The 24,680-nt window shown below is 35.5% G+C and overlaps 2 pseudogenes; both read left to right on the top strand.

The window, feature by feature from the left end:
* Nucleotides 1-13,126, top strand: part of LOC149220366 (cullin-1 pseudogene) — a 31,503-nt pseudogene extending 18,377 nt beyond the window's left edge.
* Nucleotides 13,127-20,628: 7,502 nt separating this feature from the next.
* LOC149220365 (cullin-1 pseudogene) lies at nt 20,629-22,464 on the top strand (annotated as a pseudogene).
* The last annotated feature ends 2,216 nt before the right edge of the window (nt 22,465-24,680 follow it).

Raw genomic sequence — 24,680 nt, 5'->3', positions numbered from 1 at the left:
TGTTCTTCAATAGATATGCCCAACACATTCTGGTGTAGTTAGCAATAAATGCCATCATGTATTTATTACCATTTGGAGAAGGAATAGGCATAGGGCCACACAAATCAAAATTAATGAGTTCAAGCTTTCTATGTGCTCTAGAATGAGAATCATGAAAAGACTGTTTGTTGTGCTTTCCTAACATACAAGCATCACATTGCTTAAGTTTCCTACGAATGGTAGGAAAATTAGTAACACCATTTCTCTTCAATAAACGTAGATTTTCATAGTTTAAATATCCAAATCTAGCATGCCATAAGAGACTAGTGTGAAAATTTGGAAACTTGAATCCTATTGAAAAAAATGGAAATAATTATCCTAATTGTCAAATTAATTTTTAACAATTTATTTACCGTTTGCTACAACAAATGTTGATTCAATCACACTGCAACCTACACAAATAAAACTACATAATAAATAAACAATGGAAGAAATTCTAACACACATACATAAAATAATACAATTATTTTTGGACAAACCAACTTGGAAAACCGGTGCAGTAGTGAGGGTTTTACTTATTATGTGGCAGTGAAACATGAGTATATCTATGGATGCCCAGCTGGAAATCCAAACAACAAGAAAATAGGAGCAAAATATTGAAGGGAATTACCCTTCTCCCACAGGGAATCTCTAGCTCGACTTTCCCTATCAAAACTCGGTGTCCTGAAACATTGCGTCAGCCTCTGTGTAGTTTCCCTTTGAGACTCCTTCCCAACCTATAGAACTAAGAACAAATTTTTCTCCTCACCAAATTGATATACCTGACTGAAGCACTACGCAGTCCCTCAGTGTTGCTTCTCTGGGATAATTCAACTCACTTTTTGCTACATCCAATGATAGGAAAATTTTGGCGCCTGTAATTGTAGAGAACTTTGACCCTTTCTATCTGTAATGAACTTTGTTTTATATAGTCCATACCACTTAAATATTCTCTACTTCAGGTTGAGTTCGCCTAGGTAAATATAGTTGTTTATGCCTATAATGGAGCCGACATAAATAATAGGAGTAGCCGACATGTCAATTTGTTGGGGGCCGACTAATAGATTGTTGAAGAGGCTGACATGATGGTGGATGAGTTAACATGACTCAAAAGAAATTATTTCTTTAATACAATGATCCCAAGAATGGTTTACATAATTAATTTTGACTTTTACTCAATAAATTCCTAGAGAACTCAATGGGTGCTTTTACCTATTGACTATTGACCCAAGCTGGAAACCCATGCTTTAATAAGTCAATTTATTTAACAATAAAATTTTATTTTGACAAATACAATACATCATGACTTAAATATAATTATGAAGAGCGACATTGGTTACATTCTTCAACACTCCCTCTTAACTAGGGAGGTATTGATAATTATATATATATAGGTACATGGAAGATCTCAAAATGATATGAACTACGGAGAGTTCTAGCACACTCAGTGCTATGGAATAGATACCTGAATAGGGTATTCTATCTGAGTCAGACTCAGGGTGTTATAGATCAAACCCAGAAATATATGAGAATACAAATAAACCCAATAAATAACAAGATCGAAATAGATAGAAATGCTTCTTATTGATCAAACCCTTAATGTAGGGCAACACCATACATTCACTCCTCAAGGAAGGAAAACACTCCACAAACCATATGCCTATTCATACAATAATCCTTGACATCTCTCAATGGGGAGTCTCTAGCCTCTATATAGGTCTCATACATACAATACCATGGGTCATTACCATGGTTCCCTCAATACCATCTATCTAATACCATGGGATTATTACATTATTGTTAACTACTTGTGGTCCCTTACATGATACAAGTTAACCACCTTATTTATTACTATGGTCCATCCCATTATTACATTATTCCCTTGCATATCTCCCTTTGTGCTCCATATTAACCCCCTAGGTATACTACATTCCACCCCCCTTAACATGTTTCGTCCCCGAAATATGGGAAGAACACAAATAATAAGATTTACTCAAAAGAGTAGTCCACTGGTACCATGCACGTGCATCTAGCCATCCAAGAGAAAGGTGAACTCTCGATCTAGCTGGTGCCTTGCTCGCTTGATATGGAAGTTGATCCTTGTAGCTCTTCTGTGTTGATGTATAGTAGGTGGATCGTCATTCCTCTCTATATGCCATGCGGGGGTTGTTGTCCTTGTAGCTAATTTGTTGCCATCTTATTGGCTATTTTATTGCTGGGTGGTGTGGGTGGTGATATGCTGAAGCTTTAACCGACAGCGTATCTTTCTTTAATCTACCACCTAATGGAGCCTGATTGGTATCTAGTACATGTTGTGGTGCCTTTTGTTGTTTCTTATCTTCCCATATTACTTCAACCACCGAATCCTCATCTGATGTAACATTTTATGCTTCAGCCTCCTTGGACTCTACCTGTTTTTCTGGTACCTCGTTTGACGTTTGTGTTTGGTTGTCGACCATCAGTGATCATCTAATATGTCAGTCCCTGGAACATCTTCTGTTTCAGCCTCCCTAGACTCTACTTGTTTATTGATGGAAATATCCTGTAATGTATTTTTCTTCTTTTTATACCAAAGCTTCAGGAATTTCTTCTGCACATTAATATTGATAGTACCCACCACTTCTATCCAAGGGTATCCCAAAACAACATCAACATTAGCCTTATCTGAAGCATAAAAATTATAATGCAATACATACTTGTCCATAGAAATCTTCAAATCTTTATAAACTTTCACCTCCTCATTATTAACCTATGTGTGCTCCATTTGTTTCACTGGGACTTCCAATTTTTTTGCCAAATTGACATTTATAAGATTCTATTTACAACTAGGATTTATAGACATAATGATCTTCTCCTTCTAAAGCAATCCATGAACCTGCAACAAGGAGATACCAGTAGAAAATAACCCCACATGTGTCTCATTATCCTGTTTTCTGGCATGAGACCATCTGTCTAAAAGTAATTTTTCAAATTCTTCATCTGAAAGGTTGTAAAACTTATTTTTGTTCAATAATTCCCACCATGCGACCGCCTCATCTGAAAAAGGAACCACTACCAAAAATCTCCAATGTTGTGCCCATACTGAATTTTTTTTCTTTTATGTATTCTTCAATAGTATGACCATTATTTTTTCCTGTAAAATATAGAATCGCCATGAAGAGGGTTTGGGAAAAAATTACTTACTTGGCGAAAATTTGAAATTGTCACAGTTTAGTCAATATTACTCAAAATCCCTATTATGACCTGTTTTTGGAAATGGAACAACCATTCTGCATCTGCCCATGTGATAGAAATCCTGATCTAGGTACTGGAATTTCCGATTCGCGCTGCCCTTTTCCCGTCGTTACAATTTTTTTTGAAAAAATAGGTGATTTTAAATCAGCGATATCTCCCTCATTCGGACTCCGATTCGACTGATTTTCTTTTTGAACTTGGGTATTTTTTCAAAAAAAGTCTAGATGTGCAATTAGATTCTGCAGAATTTGGACCAAAACATATAGATCTGCTCCGCAAACTCGTCGCCCCGAAAAATGTCTGCAACCCAACTGGTTTTTAAATCAGCAATATCTCCCTCATTCGGACTTTGATTCGACCGATTTGTTTTTGAACTTAGGTATTTTTTCACAAACAATCTATATATGCAATTAGATTTTGCTAATTTTGCACCAAAATGTATAGATCTAATATGCAAACTCGCCACCCCAAAATATTCCTGCAAAAATAAAAAAACATTCTCCACTTTGCCCAAGAAAGTGCTCCAATACCACTTTTTATAGCTCTGATACCACTTGTTATAGATTTGATCCAGAAATATAAGATAATAGAAATAAATCCAAGAATATAACAAGATCTGAATATAGAAATGCTTATTAATTGATCAAACCCTTAAGGTAGGGCAACACCATACATTCACTCCTTAAGGAAGGAGAACAATCCACAAGCCATATGTCTGTTCATACAATATTCCTTGACATATCTCAATGGGGGGAGTCTCTAGCCTCTATATAGGCCTCATACGTACAATACCATGGATCATTACCATGGTTCCCTCAATACCATCTATCTAATTACATTATTGCTAACTACTTGTGGTCCCTTACATGATACGGGTTAACCACCTTGTTTATTACTATGGCCCATCCCATTATTACATTATTCCCTTGGGTACCTCCCTTTGTACCCCATATTAACCCCCCAAGTATACTACAAAGGGGACTCAAGCTTTAGCAAACTCTAGGTACCATCAGGATTTTAACCTCTACGATCAACCTAAGGATCTTGGCGCACATCCAAGGTTGGAGCTCCATGAACACCACCACCCTCCCTCTTTGAGATCTATACATCAACGCATAGGCCAGTTAGATGTCCTCCCGAGCATATTTCAATTAGATGCTTCACCTCTCCTTATAAACTATACCAGATATATCCATTTGTCCAAGCATGCTTCCAAAGTGTTCAACCTTCTTGTGGAGAGATTTATCTGTACAAACACAACCCCAATTAGTAATAAAATTTAGAAAATATATACAAGTAAACACAAACCTTCGGGGTCCTCAATCATTCTGATGCTACTTTCATCATCAAGTTATCCATATACAATTTGTCAGAAGCTTTCTTCTTCTTTCATTTCTTCAGAAACACCATACTCATATCTTCTAACTTCATGAAACATTTATCTGTAGTACTTTTGCTTAGTTCAAAGTATTCACTGTCATAGTATGTCCTCCCTCTCAATTAGGGAGATATACCCATTCTTCTATTCAGGTTCCTTCTCAATTAGGGGAAATCAACAGCTTCATAATATCAAAGAAACTTCATTATTTCAAGGCTTTATTTCTTTCTTTATGGTATCAAGATCAGCTTGATCATCATCATCATTCATCATGCTTACCAGTATTATCAAGTCATATTTTACAAACATCTTCAACATATTGAAGATTATGTACATGTAAAACTTTAATAACAAGTATAACCAAAAACAAATATACAAAAATCGTGAAGTTAAATATGTTAATACAACCAACTCATTCATGTTGTTAGACATCAAATACCTAAACCTAGTTAGGTTCAAGATACACAACTTTTTACATGCTAGACATCAACCCCTAGCCAGAGTTTTGTTATAAACCCTAGACCTTAGAGAAACTCAATCAAGATATCAGTCTCATTATATTTAGGGCCTCAATATTAATTTTATAAGACAAACTCAACCCTGATTTAATGAAAATCCTAGATTCCATCTTCGAGACACAAAGGCTTAGATATCAATAATCAATAACAATCTAATCATAGTACTATGCATCTAATGTTTCAACAATATGCTTTTACATGACAAACTTCTACTAGGGTTTATAGAAAAAGCTAGATTTTATCAAAACTAAATCATATCGGAAAACAATATCATCATATCCTAGAATATAAATCTCTACTAAGGTTTTATAGACCCTATCTTTTACAAACCAAAACATGAGTATCAACAATTAGGTTAGCATACTCGCATATACATATCTAGGATGCATTTCACATCAATATTTACTAGGTAAACCCAAGACACAAACATTAATACATCAAATTTAGATACAACAATTTTCTCCATGCTAGGGTCTTGATCAGACAAATATATACCTAGGGTTTCATTCCTAGGAAATTTCTATAGATATTACACTGGTTTCACTCATAAACCCTAATTCACCAAATCCTAAATATCTATGGTTTTCGTTCATGATTTAGATAATAATAGTAAAACCTAGAAGACTAGGGTTTCTTCCATGAAAATATCAAAACCCTAATATTCAAAATAATAGGATTTCTAGACTTCATTAACAACTCCTAAGTAGATTAGAGTTTCATTGACATACCCATATCATTAAGCGGTTAGGATTTTACAATGAACCCTAAAGATTAGGGTTTCAAAAAAATGAACAAATGATAATATAATGAGGGTAGATTCAATCTAATGATTAATCACCCTAACAAGAATCTTTGTGATTCAAAATCCTAAGCCCAAGAAAGTTAATAAAGCAGTTTTCAAAATGAATGTTCCTTGTAATGGAAAGGATTAGTCATAAATCTGATGGACTGAAACATACGTGGAGTTGTTCCTATTACGAACCTTGTAGGGTTACCTTATTCGAGTTGGCCCTTTACAGTGCCTCCAATCAACTCAACACTAGTTCCTTTTACTTACCAGTTGTTCAGCTCTCAAATGTATCTCTATTCCTTGATAAAAAATACATAGACTTCTAAGGACTTTTGGATTCCTGAGGTGACACAAATTTCAGATTAGAGATATGAATTCTGACCTTTATATCTATACTCAATACTTTTCTCCTTCTACCAAAGGATTTAACCTTGAATGGGCTATTAATCTAGCCTTTCGTTCTTTAGGAACAATGTTTCTATATTTTTCAAACTACTTCAGTGTCTTTCTCAAGCTTGCAGCCTAATCACAAGGGTAAAATATTTGTAGATATGCCCAGAATGTCAATTTATTTGCTCAAACTTTCTTTCTAGGAGTTTATTCTTTGTTGAGACCTTATAATTTCCCTTACGCCAACAAACCAAGCTCTGATACCATGTTGAGAAATCCATCAGGGCAGTAACTTAGTATTGTACTTTAATTTATTTCTCTTATTATGAAATTATCTTGTGATATTTAATTATTAGTTCTTCCAATTTATCTTGTTCTTATCATCAAGACTAATGCTAATCAATAAAAAAAGGGGGACACAATATGTAGGCACACAGCTAGGAAAAAACCCCTAGGTAGGGGAAAACCTAGTCAAGAACTCTTCCTTCAGTAGATTCAAATCACAGTGAGACAACCAAGAATCTTGACCTAAACCTCTCTCCATCCTTCAAATCATCAGTGAAGTAGTATTCTTCCAAAACTAGTCTTTAATAATGAGATTTTCATCCCTTCTTCAACCATAAAAAAAACAGCTCTTGCAGCTATAAAAACAAACTTCGGTCCTGCAATGGTAGAAAAGTTGTGGACCCTATAATTGTAGAGAACTTCGGCCCTTTCTGTCTGTAATTCACTTATTTTTCTGTAGTCCATACCACTAAAATATTCTTTGCTTCAGGTCAAGTTCACCTAGGTATATATGGTTGTTTCTTCCTGTAATAGAGCCGACATGAATAATAGGAGTAACTGACTTGTCAATTTGTTGGAGGCCGACTAGTAGATTGTTGAAGAGGCCAACTTGATAGTGGAGGAGTTAGCACGACTCAAAAGAAATTCTTTCTTTAAGACTGATCCCAAGAAGGTTTTACATAATTAATTTTGAATTTGACTCAACAAAATCCTAGAGAACTCAATGGGTGCTTTGAACTATTGATTATAAGCCCAAGCGGGAAACCCGTGCTTTAATAAGTCAATTTATTTAACAATAAAATTTTATTTTGACAAATACAATGCATCACTACTTAACTATAATTATGAAGACCGACACTAGTTACATTCATCAAAAGTTACAGGTCTTCCAAAGCTCCAGGAAGAACATGAAGAAGTTTGCAAAGGTTGTGCACTTGGAAATAATGTCAAGGGATATTTTATGAGTAGTGGAAATAGCTCCAAGGGAATCTTAGATCTAATTCAACCAGAGGTATGCAGACCAATGACAACATCTTCTTTGGGTCGTTTCTTGTACGAAGTGATATTTATTAATGATTTCTCTTGGAAAACATGGGTGTACTTCATAAGGACAAAAGGTGAGGTATTTAACAAGTTTCAAGAACTCAAGTCTCAGGTATAGAACTTGGCAGGGAAGAAGATCAAGGTTTGAAGGTCAGATAATGGAGAAGAATATACTTCCAAGGAACTCATTGCCTTTTTCAAAGAAGTTGGTATTAAGTGGGAGTTGATAGTCCCTTACAACCCTCCACATAATGGGGTTGTCTAAAGGAAGAATATGTCCATTGTGGAAGCTTCTAAGGCAATGATTCATGATTAGGATTTACCCCTGTTCTTATGGGGAGAGGCATTTAAGACAACAATTTATGTTTTGAATAGATGTCCTCACCAAATTTTGAAATTCAAGATTCCTGATGAAGTTTTCACAGGTGAGAAACCATAAGTGGGGCATTCGAGGATCGTTGGTTGTCCTGTATATATTCATGTACCCAAGGAGAAGAGGATATAGCCTCTCCTCAACACGCTACAACTTACGACTACGAAAATAATCCCTATACCCTCCCAAAAAGAGTATACTTCCCCACTTGCTTCTCCTTTAAGACTAGACCCAATAGGGTCTTCATTTGCCAATGAAGAGTCACAAAGTTTAAGTATTGTTTCTTCCTACCCCTGATATGCCCAAGGTTAGAAACCCAAGCTGACACATCCTCCATGAGCTCAAAATATTAGATATATTCTATTTAGGCCCTCACTTGGGTTTCAAGCTTGTGAATTTCCCTCTGAGTATCTAGTGAAACAAAATTGAAGTTATAATCATTTTAGGCTTTATTCGAAAAGAAAAAAATTACGTAAAAATTATGTTGAAAAATGATTTGTTGTGGTATTGAGCTCACTTTTACTTATGTAAGAATTATCAACTCAGGCAATTTTTTTTCTTAAATTATATATATATATATATATATATATATATATATATATATACACACACACACACACACACACACATGCACGATGAACAACCAATATGTTAAAATATTTAGAAGGGGCTACATGGAAAGGGATGAGCAAAATTTTAACATGTTAAATTTTTTTCTCGAAAAGAAATAATTCTATAGAATTGATAATTTGATTATACATAATTAATTAATAAAGTTTATGTAAAGAGAAATAATGTGAATGAATTGAAAGAAAAAGGAAGATATATTTTTAATAACTAGATCCATTATTTATATACACATATGATTTGTTAAATTATTTGTTAAATTTTATATAAATATATAAATCAATTTTTCTTATTATAAAATAATAATTTATATGATTATTTTTCTTTTAATATTTTATGTGGAATAATGATTTATTGTGGTGTCAAGCTTACTTTTATTTATGTAAAATTTATCAACTCAAATAGAAGTTTCTTTTGGAATTATACACTTCTCTTGTAGGAGGACATTCAAGGTTCTTGAAGATATACTATAGGATCAAGAAAAATATTATTTGGGAAGATTTTAAAGAAGATGTGAAAAACTTTGTGGTTGAATGTGTAGTATGCCAACAAAATAAGGAAGAGATAGTTGAGACCCTAGGGTTCATGCAACCATTAGCCGTACAAGCTATTGTTGGGAAGAAGTATCAATGGACTTTATTATAGGTTTATCTAAATCAAAATGAAGGAGTAGCATTATGGTAGTGGTAGATCTAAAGACAATGTATGCCCCATTTTTCTCTCTTCCTCATCCTTTTAAAGCAAGTATAATGGAAATAGTCCAAAAGCTACATGGAGTATCAAAGATTACTATAAGTGATAGAGATCCATTTTTTACGAGAAACTTTTGACCTAGTTTATTTTCTTATTTCGGTGCTCAATTGGCTCACAACTTATCTCACCATCCAAAATCTAATGGAAAAATTGAGATTGTGTATAAATGTTTAGAAGGATATCTACTTTGTTTTGCATCTAATAAATGGACATAATGGGTTAAATGGTTTCCCTAAGCAGAATGGTCATACAACACATCCTTTGATACTTAATGAAAAATGTCACCATTTATGGCAATTTATAAATAGCATCCTCCATCTATCACATCAATAGGACTCTAAAGGCTCAAGCAATAGAGAACCACATACGATAACAACTAGAGGTCCTCAAACCATTGAAGGACAACTTAGTTATAACACAAAATAGGATGAAACAACAAGCAAAGTAGTGTTGTAGTGAAAGAGAATATGAAGTTGAGGATTGAGAATTTTGAGACTACAACCATATAAATATGTCCCTCAACCAACAAAAAATTAACAATAAATTGGCATCGAGGTATTATGGCCCCTATAAGGTTTTGCAAATGATTGCAATTATGGCTTGCATATTAGAATTGCCTCCATCTTCACATGTGCGTCTAATCTTCCATGTTTCTTTCTTGAAGAAGGTTATTGGTAAAAATATCTCAATCCCAAAAAAATTTACAAGACAATAATGAAGAAGGAAAAATCATACTAGAACCAAAAAAAATCCTAAAAACATGGATTAAGAAATTGGAAAATCGAGCAATTATTGAGTACCTTATCAAACAGAAGAACCTACAAGCGGTAGAGGCGACGTGGGGAGATAATTTTTTCATGCAGAACACCACAAATGGTCAAGTGTTGAGGAAAACACTTGTTTGAAAGGGAGAGGCATGTTAACCCCTATATAAGCCCCATGTTAAACCTAAAACCTCTTATTAAGCCCTAGATATCGAGTGGTTACATTTCTATTGTCATATTGTTATGTAAGCTCGAACCTTTCATGGTCTCATTTTATTATAATTATTGTGACAACATCAATTGCTTGCACCTATGTATGCAATATAAATACTTTTATGAAATAAATATGAGTTGAGCTATGGGACACAGATTCCAGAGACTGAGGAGAGTAATTGCTTGGGGTTTTAATTGTTATGACAACTAAAGAGGATGGTATTCATGCATTCTAATTAAATTGGAGCATACCATTAAAGAGGAGGTTGGACAAGAGGACATGGGCCATGATTCCTTGAAGGAAAATGCACTCAAAGGAGGACAAAAAAAATGAGATGGCAACGTCATTGAGGAGAGGATGCCCAGAGCATGCAAGCCAAGAGGTATGTTGGACCGCAGTCAATAGAAAAGGGAGTGGGGATACGTGGCACAACCCCACAGGCTAGGAAGGTCTTGTAGAGACTATCAGACAACATGGGAAGAACCATGGTGGATGAGAGGGGGAACATAATTGCAACAATAGGGAAAGGGGAAAAATAGAAGAGAGGAGGAGAACGAACACAGTCGAGGAGAGCAACATTGAACTCAGAAGAGAAACAAAAGGAAAGCTCAAGCATCTTCTTGAAGGAGATCGGAAGGAAAAATAACACAAAAGAGTAGGGAGATAATTTTCGGTTGGAAAAAAGTTAGGAAGGAGATCATCCCAGGTGGGGAAGTAATTTTCTCTCAAGTCCCCAGTAACTAGAGGGTGGATATGGTGATTCTCAATAAATCTTGAACAGTTGGGATGGAGGAATTATTCCTAGGGAAATTCCTAGAGGTATCTTGGATGACTTCTTTGTTGTGTATTTGATTGGTTGTGGTTTTAGAATCCCCGAAGCTAGGTGGAACCATGATGTTGAGTTTGAAGGGTGGATATGGTGAGCCTCTGGATTCCCTGCGTAATAATTGATTGCAATTCAGTTGGAGGGTGGAGACAACAAGTATCTCAATTCCTTGTATGCATGTTACTTGCAACTCAGTTGAAGCGTGGAGGTGGATAGATCTCTAGAGTCCCTCGAGTAACTAAAGGTTTTGGTTCATCCCTTGAGCAAAAGACCCCTCAGTCTTTGGAATCTAGCTCAGGGGTGATAACTGTAAGAGAGAAATAGTTGCAACTATCTACGGTTGGGTGAAGATTCCTAGTCCCAGACTTAGTTGCCCAAATATTTACAAGATAAGTGTTTCTTATGTATATTCTCTCATAATAAATGTGTGATACATTTCTAGTTTGAAATTGTGTTGTTGTACAAAATACATGATTGTGTTATTTTTAATACACAATTGATTAACATATTATGTGATGTTTAAAGGAATTGGAATAATCTATATGAATCTTGGTTTAATTTCAACAATATTTAGCATGATAACTTCTTCTTGTTATAGTATGATGAATTACATTGATGAAAACTTGCATTGACAAGGTTCATGTTGTAATGAGATAATGTTGAGGATTTCCTCCACCAAATAATGGGGTATGTACTTCCATTTTACTCAGACCCAGACTAATAGGTATGTATAATGTGTTATGTAAAACACAACCTCTTGAAGTCTGGATGAATTGAATTTATACCCCACACTTCATACAAGATTTCATCTTTTCTATGCATCTTTGATATGAACCTCATAGTGTTAGGAGCCATACTTGTCGCTACGCTTTTTGCTTGTTGTGCAGAAGAATGTTTGCATACATATATGTGTGCACGTGGTCTCTGAGTGGTTGTAATACGTGTCGAAAAGCATTGTGGCATGTAGTGTTAGTATTGTAGGCTCTTAAGGAGTCACCCAAACTTATAACAGAGGGTAGATAACAACCATCGATGTAGCTATGCCTAGAATTCCTTGTCCCAAGCAAGGGTGTTATAAGATCATTCAACACTCTTGTAGACTTGATGCTCTTTATGGCCCTGGGAAGTCCCTTTACCCATGCAAAGTTAACTTTATACTAAAAAACAATATTTCAAATTCCATACACGACTCTTCCCACACAAAAACGCTTACATACGTAGGTCCCAGAACATTATGCCTGCGTATACATTTTTAGAAATGAAAAAATAAAATAAAATAAAATGTTATTTTTTGGGCCAGGTTTATGAGTTTTACCCAAAGCCCACCTATAGGAGCCTGTGGCCTAACTGAAATAACCAATTTGAGGTGGTATATATACACCCCTTGGGTAGGCCTAATGGATAAGAAAAAAGAGATATCGACATTATACTCAATTTCCCCCAAATCAAGTATGCTTTTATCGTGCCTCCTACACTCCCAGTCTCTAGGAAACCTTGGTTTCCTTTGTAAAGATGCTAAGTCTCCTTATCTAGCATCTTCTTGCACCTATTAGAGAGGTTTTCTTCGTGGATCAGTCTGGACGGATCCAAAGGAAGGCTTCGTCAGTGCCTTTGGCATGGATCAGGTTGTATCTATCATGTACTTACTGTTTTTTATCAATAAAGAAGCTCATGTCTTGTTCCCAATATATCTTGTCATCTTATGAATGATAGTTTGAATTGTTATATATGATGATATAACATATTCTTATGCATGCACGTTGAATTATAACTTATGATTGATTTTTCAGGTTTGGATATCTTGGAGGAAGCAGAGGGTTTGGACCCTATGGGAACATCTTCAAACGTAGGACCCTCGGGTATGTCTCTAAGTCCAACTTTGATAATTCGAATGTTTGACATGCTTGATTGAGTGTTTTTTGTTGATTGTTTTATCTTGGTTCATTGAGGCTTTCAACCCATGATGTAGGGAACTTTTCTCATCATTAGAATTGGTGAATCCGTTGAGGAATACCATCAAGTATTTCCTAGAAGGCTTGCTTTTCTTTGATCTGGGTTAAATTTGTTATTTCTTTACTTCTTCCAGTCTTCATTAAGTATTGAGTAATTTGGTCCTTCCTCTCTCTCCCTTTCTCTCCTACCTCCCTCTCTCTTCTCCCATCTCTCTCTCTCTCTCTCTACGCGCTCCAATCCTCTCACTATCTCCCTCCCTATCTCCTTCTTTCTCTCCTCCCTCCATCTTTGTGTCTCCCTTTCCCTCTCTTACCCTTCTCTACCTCTCTCATTCCTCTCCCTCTCTATCTTTATTCCTCCTCTCCCCTCTCCTTTAGTTTATCTCCATCTTTCCTGTGTCACTCTATGTCTTTGTTCTTCCCTCGCATATATAACTAGAGTTAATATATAACATGATATATTATAATATAACAATTTTAATATTGTATTAATCCGTAGTTATTAAATTTAATAATATTAATATTATAATATATTCATATGAATATTAAACTTAATAATAAGAAGAATATTTATGTATTGAGGCTTGTGATCCATAATGAATTAAGCAAAGTTTTTCAGCACAAATCACATAAGAGAAATTTTTGGATGACACGTTTCGAACCAACAAGTGTGGTTCATCATCAAGACCAACATCAGATGAAGAAGCAAACCAAGGCAAAAGCTTAAATAGAGAGCAATGTAGAGACCAAAATTTCAAGTAACAACTATATTTGAACAATAATATTTAAATTATGATATTAATATGTTAAAAACAAATATTATTAAGTAACACTATATTAAGCGAGTAGTTTTTAAAAAATGACATTTAAATTATGATATTAGTTTATTAATTTATTAAAACAAATATTAATAAGAAACCAGTATATTAAATGGCTAGTTTTTGAAAAATAATATTTAAATTAATTTATTAAAATCAAATATTAAAAATTAACAAGAACAAAAAAATCAAAATCATATTCCAAACAAAGTGGGAAGTCAAAAATTATAAAAAAGAGTCAAGACCCTAATCGAAACAAGATCATTTAATAAATACAAATAATCAATAGAAATAAAATAAGCTAAATTAAAAATAATTAATGGAAAATAAATAAAATAAAACAAAAATATACACGAGTCAAAAGAAATATATATATGTAAAGAAAAGTATAGGGACAAATAGGATGATAAAATACTTAAGAAAACACTAAATATCAAGAAAATAAATTCTAATGAAGAACAACAAATACTATAAACGGGACACCAATACCTACAAAAACTAGGAGGAGAGGACATGACCCAACTTATGTGATTTCTACTCAAAGACTTTGCTTAAATAAAATATAATCTTTTAATATTAATACTAGGGTTAATAATTTGGATGGTATTAAAAATAATTTGGCCCATAGGCTTTACCTAAATATTTTTTTAGTGTTAGTAAGTATAAATATGTTTATGGAGTAAATATAAAAAGAAGTTTTATTATTTACCATACTTTTGGTTTATTTATATTTATTTATCATTTCTTTTATTTACCATAGTATTTGGCCATGCTTGGTATATAATTAGATGTTGATTTCTAATCCTATTTGATATATTTTATTTATTTACCATACCTATTTATAACTTTTTTATATTTATTTATTTACCATACTTTTTTATAAATATGGTATTTGACCTATGGTATTGATAATTATTTGTCCCATGGTATTTGGCTCATAAGCTTCACCTAAATAAAACCTCTTTCTTTTAGTTTTCTTAAATATAAAGGGGTTTATGGGTAAAAATAAATAAAATAAACAAATAAATAAATAAATTATTCATTTACCATATTTCTAATTTATTTTTATTTTTATTTATTTACCATACCTATAAATAAATGTATTTTTTTGTTTATTTATTTACTATACCTCACGTTTATTTATATTTTTCCTAAACCTTTTTATATTTTAAATTTATATATATATATATATATATATTTTTTTTTTTTTTTTTTTTTTCTGAATTAAGACTAAATCTATTAAGAAAAGACATATGGTACAATCAGAGCTTTCAAAGAAGCGAAGCTAAGGAGCAAGGGAGCCGGAAATGATATGAAATGAACCTTGGTCCCAAAAACAACCACGGCACAAGCAAAAGATAACAGAGAGAACAGAACGAATGAGCTGGTCTAGGGAGTCTACCCAGCATGGGCATAATCTTCCAATCTACATTTTTTTCCTTTCTTTTTACTGACTTTGACCCAACCATTTTGATCTGGCTGGACCGGAACTACTTGCAGACTGATCTGACCTAAAGGAGGAGACTCCTTGTCTGAATCAGAAGGTGAAGACCCATGAGAATGTTTCTGCAAGAACAGAGGCGCAAAAGGATCCATGGCGCGGGCTGAGGGCGAGTCCTTCAGTTGCTCCAAATTCTCCTCGTCCACTTCAATCCTCATCATAGCTAGAGGATTCTATGTCATCCATAGGGGGTCTGTCACAAGGTTTCCAACTCTTGGATTTGGATTTGCGAGTGATATTCTTCTTTTTGTCGAGGAACGCTGCACATGTGTTCTAGAGATGCCCTGTCTGATGGCAATGGTGACACCTGAAGGCTGTATTCTCATAATCCAAAGTTTGCATCCAATGGAAGTCCCCGATTTTGAGGATGATCTGATCTGGCAGGCCTTTACTGATGTCTATTTCTGCACAAATTCTGCCATAGGTGTATATTCCTTTCTCCCCCCTTGAGGTATCTGTTGCCAGGAAGTGCCTAGGGTGTATTTGATTCCATGAAAGACAGCCAAATGCCATAGATGCGCAGGGAGATTTGGAAGCTTGACCCAGATAGGAAGCTTGGAGATGACCGCAGTGGAGGGGTCAAAGTCTGGGAACCAGGGGGAGAGGAAAAGTCCAGCTGATCCCCAGAACTAGGGGCCCCCCGTTAAGGCTTTCTAGTAATATTCGTTGAGGGCAAAGGCTACAATAAAGAAGCCTTTCGAGCAAAAGAAGACTTTGCAGTTTCTGGTCCAATTAGAATGGATCCACTGGTATAGATCAGCAGTGCGGGGCCATAGTCCATTAAATCTGCAAATGAGGGTTGTTTCTGCAAATGTCTGGTATTGATCATCCAAAGATGGATGAGTGATTTCAATGGCAGGGGTTTCCTCCATTTTGTCCACCAAGAAAGGTTTGGGAGCCTCGGCAGATTGGGCAGACTTCATGGCAGGCTGTGCATGTACTGCATCTTTGTAGGAAAAACCTTTGGAGGCAGAGGATTGCCCGACTGCACCTCCCCTTAGTTGAAGTGATAGGATCACTGTGGCATTTCCTTCAATATTATAAAAGGAAAGAGGCAGATTGTTATCAAGCTGCTTACCAACAAAGAGGAGCCGCAGAACGGAGGAAGGGATCCCCAACCTCTGTTTGAGAATCTTTGAGAGATGGCGCACTGTGAAAGACGGCTGGACCCCAAGGAGGAGGGTTTTGCTTATCAGAAGAATTATTTGAATATGAAAACTCGCTTGCTGGAGATGAATAAGATCTGGGTTGCCTGAATGAGGAAATCGAGGTTCAAACATTGAGATTGCGGGCCTGAAGAGCCAGCTCCAGATCCTCGCAATACTGCTGCTGCATGTGGAAGAGAGCGGTAGTTGCCAGGGGTAGGAGTCTGCAGGCAAAGACGTGGAGTAAAAAGAGCCAGCGACCTAAAGTGGTAAAGGCGAGATTTATCCATCATGCCATCGCGCACTTGGACGGCCAAATAGCAATGGCGGCCAAAACAATCTCAAGCTGAGGGGCCAATGCGCCGAGGAACCCAGCCCTTTTTCTCCACATCGCCCACCCTTTCTGCCATGGCACACATTTTAATGGGCAGTGTCTCGCACTGTACTTACTCCTGGCATGTCTACAGGGGGCCCAAGTGATAACCTCCGCGGGAAGTCGGTCCTGAGCCGCGGGTACCATCCCATCTTTCTCATGGCTGCAAAAGAGCAGAGACCCATTTCTTTGCCCCGCATATACCTCCCTGCGTTTAGATCCATGGCCGCACCTCCAGGATGGCGTGAACCAGCGAGCACCTGCAACATTTGGAAACTGAAACCCTAGGGCAAGAGAAAAAACGCCTGCGCTCTCCATCTCTCAATCATATTTTAAATTTATATTATGTTTATACATAATAATAATTAGAATTATAGGGTTGGCATTAGATTATAAATGTTAATTGTTAAAAGCATGTTTACATTTACATTTTTATGTGAGATCTACTCCCATACTGTGTGTAGAGTGTAGGTAAAGACCAAGAGATAAATACAAAAGAGTATTGTTATAAAATTTACCAAAATACCACCCCATATGATTGCTAGAAATGATGAGTAAAGACCCAAAATAAACACAAAGAAGTACCTAAAAAAAATCTTTAAAACAATTTTCAATGACTAAATATTTAAGATTAAAAAGTAATAATTAAAAACTTAAGAATAAAGATCTGAAGTCTAAAGTTATGGATTATAGAGTAACACTAAAAACTAATAATAATTAATTGAATTTGTTATTAAAAATAACTAAAAAATAATGAATTAAATTTATTATTAAAAATTAAAAGTAAAAAATTTCACATTAAAAAATACATATACACATTTTTTATAAAATAAAATTGATAAATAATAAATTTCACACCCAATATTCAAACATACCCCATTCTTTATTTAATAAAATTGATAAATAATAAATTTCACACCCAATATTCAAACATACCCCATTCTTTATAAAATAAAATAAAATGATAAATAATAAATTTCACACCTAATATTCAAACATTTACCCCATTCTTTATAAAATAAAAATGATAAATAATAAATTTCACACCTAATATTCAAATATTTACCCAAAGAATTCCAAACCGATCATTGCAATCAACCAAACAGACGGTCCCGTCTCCCTACCCACTCTATAAATACCATTGTTGAGTGAAACATGAAATCTCAATATCTGTTGGAATATTTTGGGTAAACAAATAATACGAAATTTTATTTTGTTTTGGCAACGAAAACACGGCAGTTTTACGAGCTATGGGGTCGAAGAAATGGACCAGAGCTGATATGGAAAAATTTTCTATGGATTCGAAGAAGTGGAGCGTCGAACAAACGTGGGATGTTTTAAATAACATTATGCAGAAGTTAATAAGCACCCTCGAGGAAGGAAGTCTGGGAAAGAGAAAATTCTGGTCCGTAGACGATTACATGCTTGTTTATACGACTCAGTATAATCATGCTTGCCGTAGTGGTTGGGCAAAACGAATCAACAATTTGAAGCAAATATATAAGAGATACAAGCAGTCACTTCTAATTTACTTCAATTCAAGGGTTTTGCCAGCTTTAAGGGAAAAGCAAGGCGAGGCCATGATGAGAGAGTTTGTCAGACGTTGGACAATTACTCAAAATATAAAACTCACTAACTTTATTCATCATTTGCTTGATTACATCTTCATTTATATAGGAAACTAACAACCAATTTTGGTAACCAACTCTAACTACTCACAACTGCATCTTGTGTAACTGTTCATAACTAACTCAGTTTCTACATTATTCTCACATCCTCCCTTAATGGAGAAATGGATTTTCTACAATACCTAACTGATTTCTAAAAACTTCAAATTTGATTTTACCAAGGGGCTTAGTAAATATATCAGCCACATTATCCTTGGTGTTACAAAATATCAACCCAATTTCTTTGGACTCAATTTTTTCACGTACAAAGTGGTACTGTAACTCAACATGTTTTGTTCTAGCATGGTAAACTGGATTATGTGCTAATTTGATAGCACTCTGATTATCACAATTAATACATGTTGCACCACTTTGCGCTTCTTCAAGATCAGCAAGAACTCTCCGCAACCAAATAGCTTCACAGGTGGCATTGGTTAAAGCTTTGTACTCTGATTCTGTTGATGATAAAGAAACAGTTGGCTGTTTCTTACTGCTCCAAGATACGACCCCTGATCCAATATGGAATGCATAGCCAGAGGTAGATCGTCTGTCATCTGGATTTCCTGCCCAATCTGAATCAGAAAAACCTGTCAGTACAACATCAGATACATCAGTATACATAATACCAAGATTCACTGTTCCCTTTAAGTATCGAAGAACTTTCTTTGCAGCAATCCAGTGATTTCCTGAAGGCTTAGCCATGAATTGACTAAGGATACTGACTGAGTATGCAATGTCTGGCCTGGTAGTGGTGAGATAGTTCAAACTTCCCACTAACTGACGATATAATGTTCCATCTGCCTCTTTCGAACCATCTTCTTTGTACAACTTTGCATTCTGTTCTAATGGAGTTGACATAGCTTTACAATCTATCATATTGAACTTTTTAAGAATCTCCTTTGTATATTTGCTTTGAGTGATCAATGTTTTACCAGTTTCTCTCCATACCTCAATGCCTAAACAGTAATGCATTTCACCCAAATACCTGTGACAACTGAACTTTAATTTCTTCAATTAACCTGTGAGCACTGCCTGTTATAATGAGATCATCCACATATAAAGATATTAAAGCAACATGTCCTTTTTCATCTTTCTTTACATACAAGTTAGGATCATTTTTGCTTTTCACAAACCCATTCTGAAGAAAGAAAGTATCAATCTTTACATACCATGATCTTGGTGCCTGTTTCAAACCATACAATGCCTTTCTTAACCTGCAAACCAGATGCTCCTGTCCCTGTTTGACAAACCCTTCAGGTTGAACCAAATAAACTTCTTCCTGTAAATCACCATTTAGAAAAGCAGATTTGACATCCATTTGATGTATATTCCAGTTATGTTTGGTGGCTAAGGCAATCAGTAATCTAATTGTATTCAACTTAGCTACTGGTGCAAAAGTGTCTTCATAATCAATGCCCTCCTGTTGAGCATATCCTTTTGCTACTAATCTAGCCTTAAATTTATCAATTGTACCATCTGCTTTAAATTTTGTTTTATACAACCATTTGCTTCCAATTGGAACTTTATTTTCAGGAAGTTCCACTAATTCCCATGTTTGATTTTTCATAATAGAAGCATACTCATCATTCATAGCATTAATCCAGGGTTCATGATGTTTAGCCTGCTCATAATCAATTGGTTCTTCAACATTCATTATATTAGACATTAAGGCAAAGTCTCTATACCTTGCACGAGGCCTATTCCAAAAAAAAACTTCAAACAAAACTTGCAAAACACCTTTAATGAACGCCGTCGGCTTCTGGCAATTGGCTGTGCTATACCAAACTTTATTCATCATTTGCTTGATTACATCTTCACTTATATAGGAAACTAACAACCAATTTTGGTAACCAACTCTAACTACTCACAACTGCATCTTGTGTAACTGTTCATAACTAACTCAGTTTCTACATTATTCTCACACAATTCACAAGGAGATGGTCCCAATCCTATCAACCATGTTCAGTTTTTCGGAAAGGATGCTTTTGAGAAGAGAGGAAATAAAGCGTTCAGTTTCAGAAGTTGCAGAGAAGTATTTTCGGAAGTTTGTGTTCTGTGAAATGCGCATCCATGTAAGGGATGCAGTGATTACTCTGATTCGTGAAGACCGCCGGGGATTGCAGGTCGATCACACTTTATTGGAAGGAGTTTTAGGTATTTTTGCAGATATTGGAATGGATGTATATGCGAATGAAATTGAAGTGCCCTTGTTGGAAGATACTGCAGATTTCTATGTTCAGAGAGCTGGTTCATGGAGTTTAGGGCAGAATTCATGTATGGATTATCTGTTGAAGGCTGGGGAATGTATGCAACGTGAGGAGGAAATAGCTGCCCATTATTTGCACAGGAGTAGGGAGAAGTTGTTGGAGATGGTACCAAATGAACTCCTTTCAGGTTACAAGACCCAACTTCTTGAAAATCTGGGTCCTTGTTGTTGTGCCCTTCTTAGGAGTGACAACAAACATGATCTTTCAAAGCTTTATAGTCTGTTTTGTAGAGTACCTGAAGGTCTGGAAACAATGGTAAATGCTTTCAAAGAGCATGTAATTAGAGACTGCACTCCACTAGTTATGAGGGATCTGGATGCTATAACTGATAAGGCAGGGAGAAGGGATACAGGTGGCATGCAAGAAGAAGTTGCATTTGTAAATACAGTTTTGGAATTGCGTGACAAGTTTGTGGAGGACATTATCCATGTCTTTCGTCACAATGCTCTTTTGCATAGAGCTTTAAATGAAACATTTGTAGAAATCTGTAATAAAAGAGTGGCAGGAAACACCAGTGAAGAATTCCTGGCCATGCTCTGTGACATGGTACTTAGAAAGGGTGGCAGTAGTAAAAGATTAAGATCCGATGAGATTGAGGGTATTCTAGAGAATGTCACTAAATTTCTGAAATATGTGAATGATAAAGATCTCTTTGGGGAATTTTATAGAACAAAGTTAGCTGGTCGACTACTGTATGATAAAAGTACAGATAATGCTCATGAGCTGAGCATGTTGTTAAAACTAAAGCAGCAAATTGGTAATCAATTGACATCAAAGATGGAGAGTATGGTTAAAGATATGTCACAAGCAAAGGTGAACCAAGCTAGGTTTAAGGCATACCTGACTAATAATCCAAATATCCATCCTGGAATAAACTTGGATGTCAGAGTATTGAATTTCACATTTTGGCCCCCTTTCAAATCTTCTAAACCTAGTTTGCCCTTGGAGATGATTAAATGTGTGAACACATTCAAAGAGTTTTATTCTACATACACTCAACATCGACAGCTTACATGGCTATATTCCACAGGGACCTGTAATGTCATTGGCAAGTTTCAAGCTGACCAAATAGAAATGGTAGTAACACCTTACTATGCAATTTTATTGTTATTGTTTAACAGCTCGCAAAAGTTGAGTTATTTAGACATCAAAGCTGGACTGAATTTGAGAGATGAGGATCTTGTGAGGCTGCTACATTCTATTGTATTTGCCAAGTATAAAATTTTGCTCAAGGAGCCTGATACAAAAGAAATATCTCGCAGCGATACTTTTGCAATCAATTACAGTTTTACAAATAGAAAAGAGAAGATTAAGATCCTACTCCCGACCGAAGATAAAAAAGAGAAGAAAAAGGTCATTGAGAATGTTGATATGAACAGATATCACGAAATTTGTGCCTTAATAGTCCGCATCATGAAGAGCAAAAAGTCTTTGCATTATGAACAACTAATGAACGAATGCAACGAGCAACATGGAGGGATGTTCGAGATAAATGCAATAGTATTTAAAAAAGTATTGAAAATTTGATTACAAGGGACTACTTGGAGAGAGATAAGCAAAATTTCAATATGTTAAAGTATATTCCTTGAAAAGAAGTCAATTGGGATTATCTCTAGTGGTGGTGAAGAACTATTATCATTCTCCCTCTCCATCCAAGTTCAAATTTTTGCTAGTGACATGTTGAGCTTTGATATTTTGATTATTATTGTTGTAAAGTGAGTATAATTGTGGATTATTATTGTTATATTGAGTATAACTATGGACTGAGGTTTAATGTCTTGATGATTATTGTTGTAAATTATTGTTGTGAGTATAACTGTGGACTGAGGTTTAATGTCTTGATGATTATTGTTGTGAATTATTGTTGTAAAGTGAGTATAATTGAATTTTTGCTAGTCATATGTTGAGCTTTGATATTTTGATTATTATTGTTGTAAAGTGAGTATAGCCGTGGACTATTATTGTTGTATTGAGTATAACTGCACTGAGGTTTAATGTCTTGATGATTATTGTTGTAAATTATTGTTGTGAGTATAACTGTGGACTGAGGTTTATGTCTTGATGATTATTGTCGTAAAGTGAGTATAACTACATTTTTGCTACTGGCATGTTGAGCTTTGATATTTTGATTATTATTGTTGTAAAGTGAGTATAACGGTGGACTATTATTGTTGTATTGAGTATAACTATGCACTGAGGTTTAATGCCTTGATGATTATTGTTGTGAGTATAACTGTGGGCTGAGGTTTAATGTCTTGATGATTATTGTTGTGAATTATTGTTGTAAAGTGAGTATAACTGCGGATAGAGATTGAGAAAGATGTTGATTATATTTGTATTGGTTTTATATTTGTATTGGTTTATCTATTTTTATTAGAGAATAAAGCATAATTTTTAATTTATATAATTTGTATGATTCTTCATTACTTAAATCCATATTCTCATTAATTGATTGAAAATAGATATGAATGGATAAATAGGTGTAATGTTTAGTACATGCAATGGTAATTTGCCAATTTATGAAACCAGGTAAAACATAGACAAATGTAAAGATTGAATGAAACAAATGTGGGAAAAAAAGAACTAAATGAAAAAAATAGAATTAGAGAGGAGAGAAATGGTGAGGAAGGACTTCCCCTTAACCTATGTGCTCTCCCTATTTCCTCCTCACCTTTATACTCAATGAGTATTTTTATCAAGACGGTAAGTCCTCCATTTGAAGCTGGTTTACCTATTTTGGTTTCCACATGCTTTTCTCTTGTAGGCTTGCACAAACATCAATTTATTCAGCCAACTCCATGCCTTTTCATAATTGGACTGGAATCAGACATCTTTGTCGGTACCAAGCTCGTGAGTGTTTATTTGCAGTTTGAAGGATGTGCTCAGAATGTTTGACAAAAGGAGTAGTTTACCTAGGCGGAGGAATTGGCTGGTTTTCATTGTAGTTCAGAAAAACCTCCGGCTCTGGCCGCTGGCAATTCCTCCGCCATCTTCCACGAGCTCCGCCCAGCTCCGCCACCCTCCGCATTAAAATCAACGTCTGACCGGAATTGCGGAGTCCATCGAGTTAATGCACCTTCCCAATTCGAATTCGGAAATAACCGCGGGCTGCTCCCTGGCCAATTCGACCCGGCACTCCCGGACTCTGCAGCTCACCACCCAGGCGACAAACAGGCAGGTTCATTCATCGAACCCAATTCTCTATGATATGGTAGTCTAGTTGTTTTTGGTAGTGGAAGCAAATGATACTTACCTGGTCGAGCAGTGGTGTGGCGACCAAAGAAATTGCAAAATCTGGGCTCAAATACAGGGAAAGTGAAGCCGCGATTGAGGTTGACTACATTAAAGTAGACCCATGGTGAAAGAATCTATGTTCTTGCTCTATGCTTGAATCTCCTTTCTGTCAAATGTATTCTCATCTGCGTAACTAGTGTGCCTGGGTAGACTACCCCCATGGAAAGAAGTGAAAAGCGTAGTCTATCGTAGCATAAAATTCATTAATGAAGATTTCAAGCAAAACGCAAACTTCATTTATGAAGATTTCAAGCAAAACCCAAACTTGAAACCTGCAACTTCAATGGAACCACCTGTAATTGACAAATCCTTTGCTTCGGTTTGTTTGATGGAGCCAGCCAGGGAAACCTTGTGCCATGTGGGGCTGGTGGAGTTCTTTTCATTTCTGATGATCTTTCTTACTCTCGAAATCAGAATGGGTAGAGGAACAAACATCTTTGCAGAACTAC

The sequence above is a fragment of the Pinus tabuliformis genome, chromosome Q (assembly GCF_031772625.1).
Source record: "Pinus tabuliformis cultivar Carrire ecotype Pingquan chromosome Q, CPIR1, whole genome shotgun sequence".
NCBI lineage: Eukaryota > Viridiplantae > Streptophyta > Pinopsida > Pinales > Pinaceae > Pinus > Pinus tabuliformis.
Note: the sequence above shows the minus strand (reverse complement) of the source record. Positions and strands in the feature narration are given on the sequence as shown.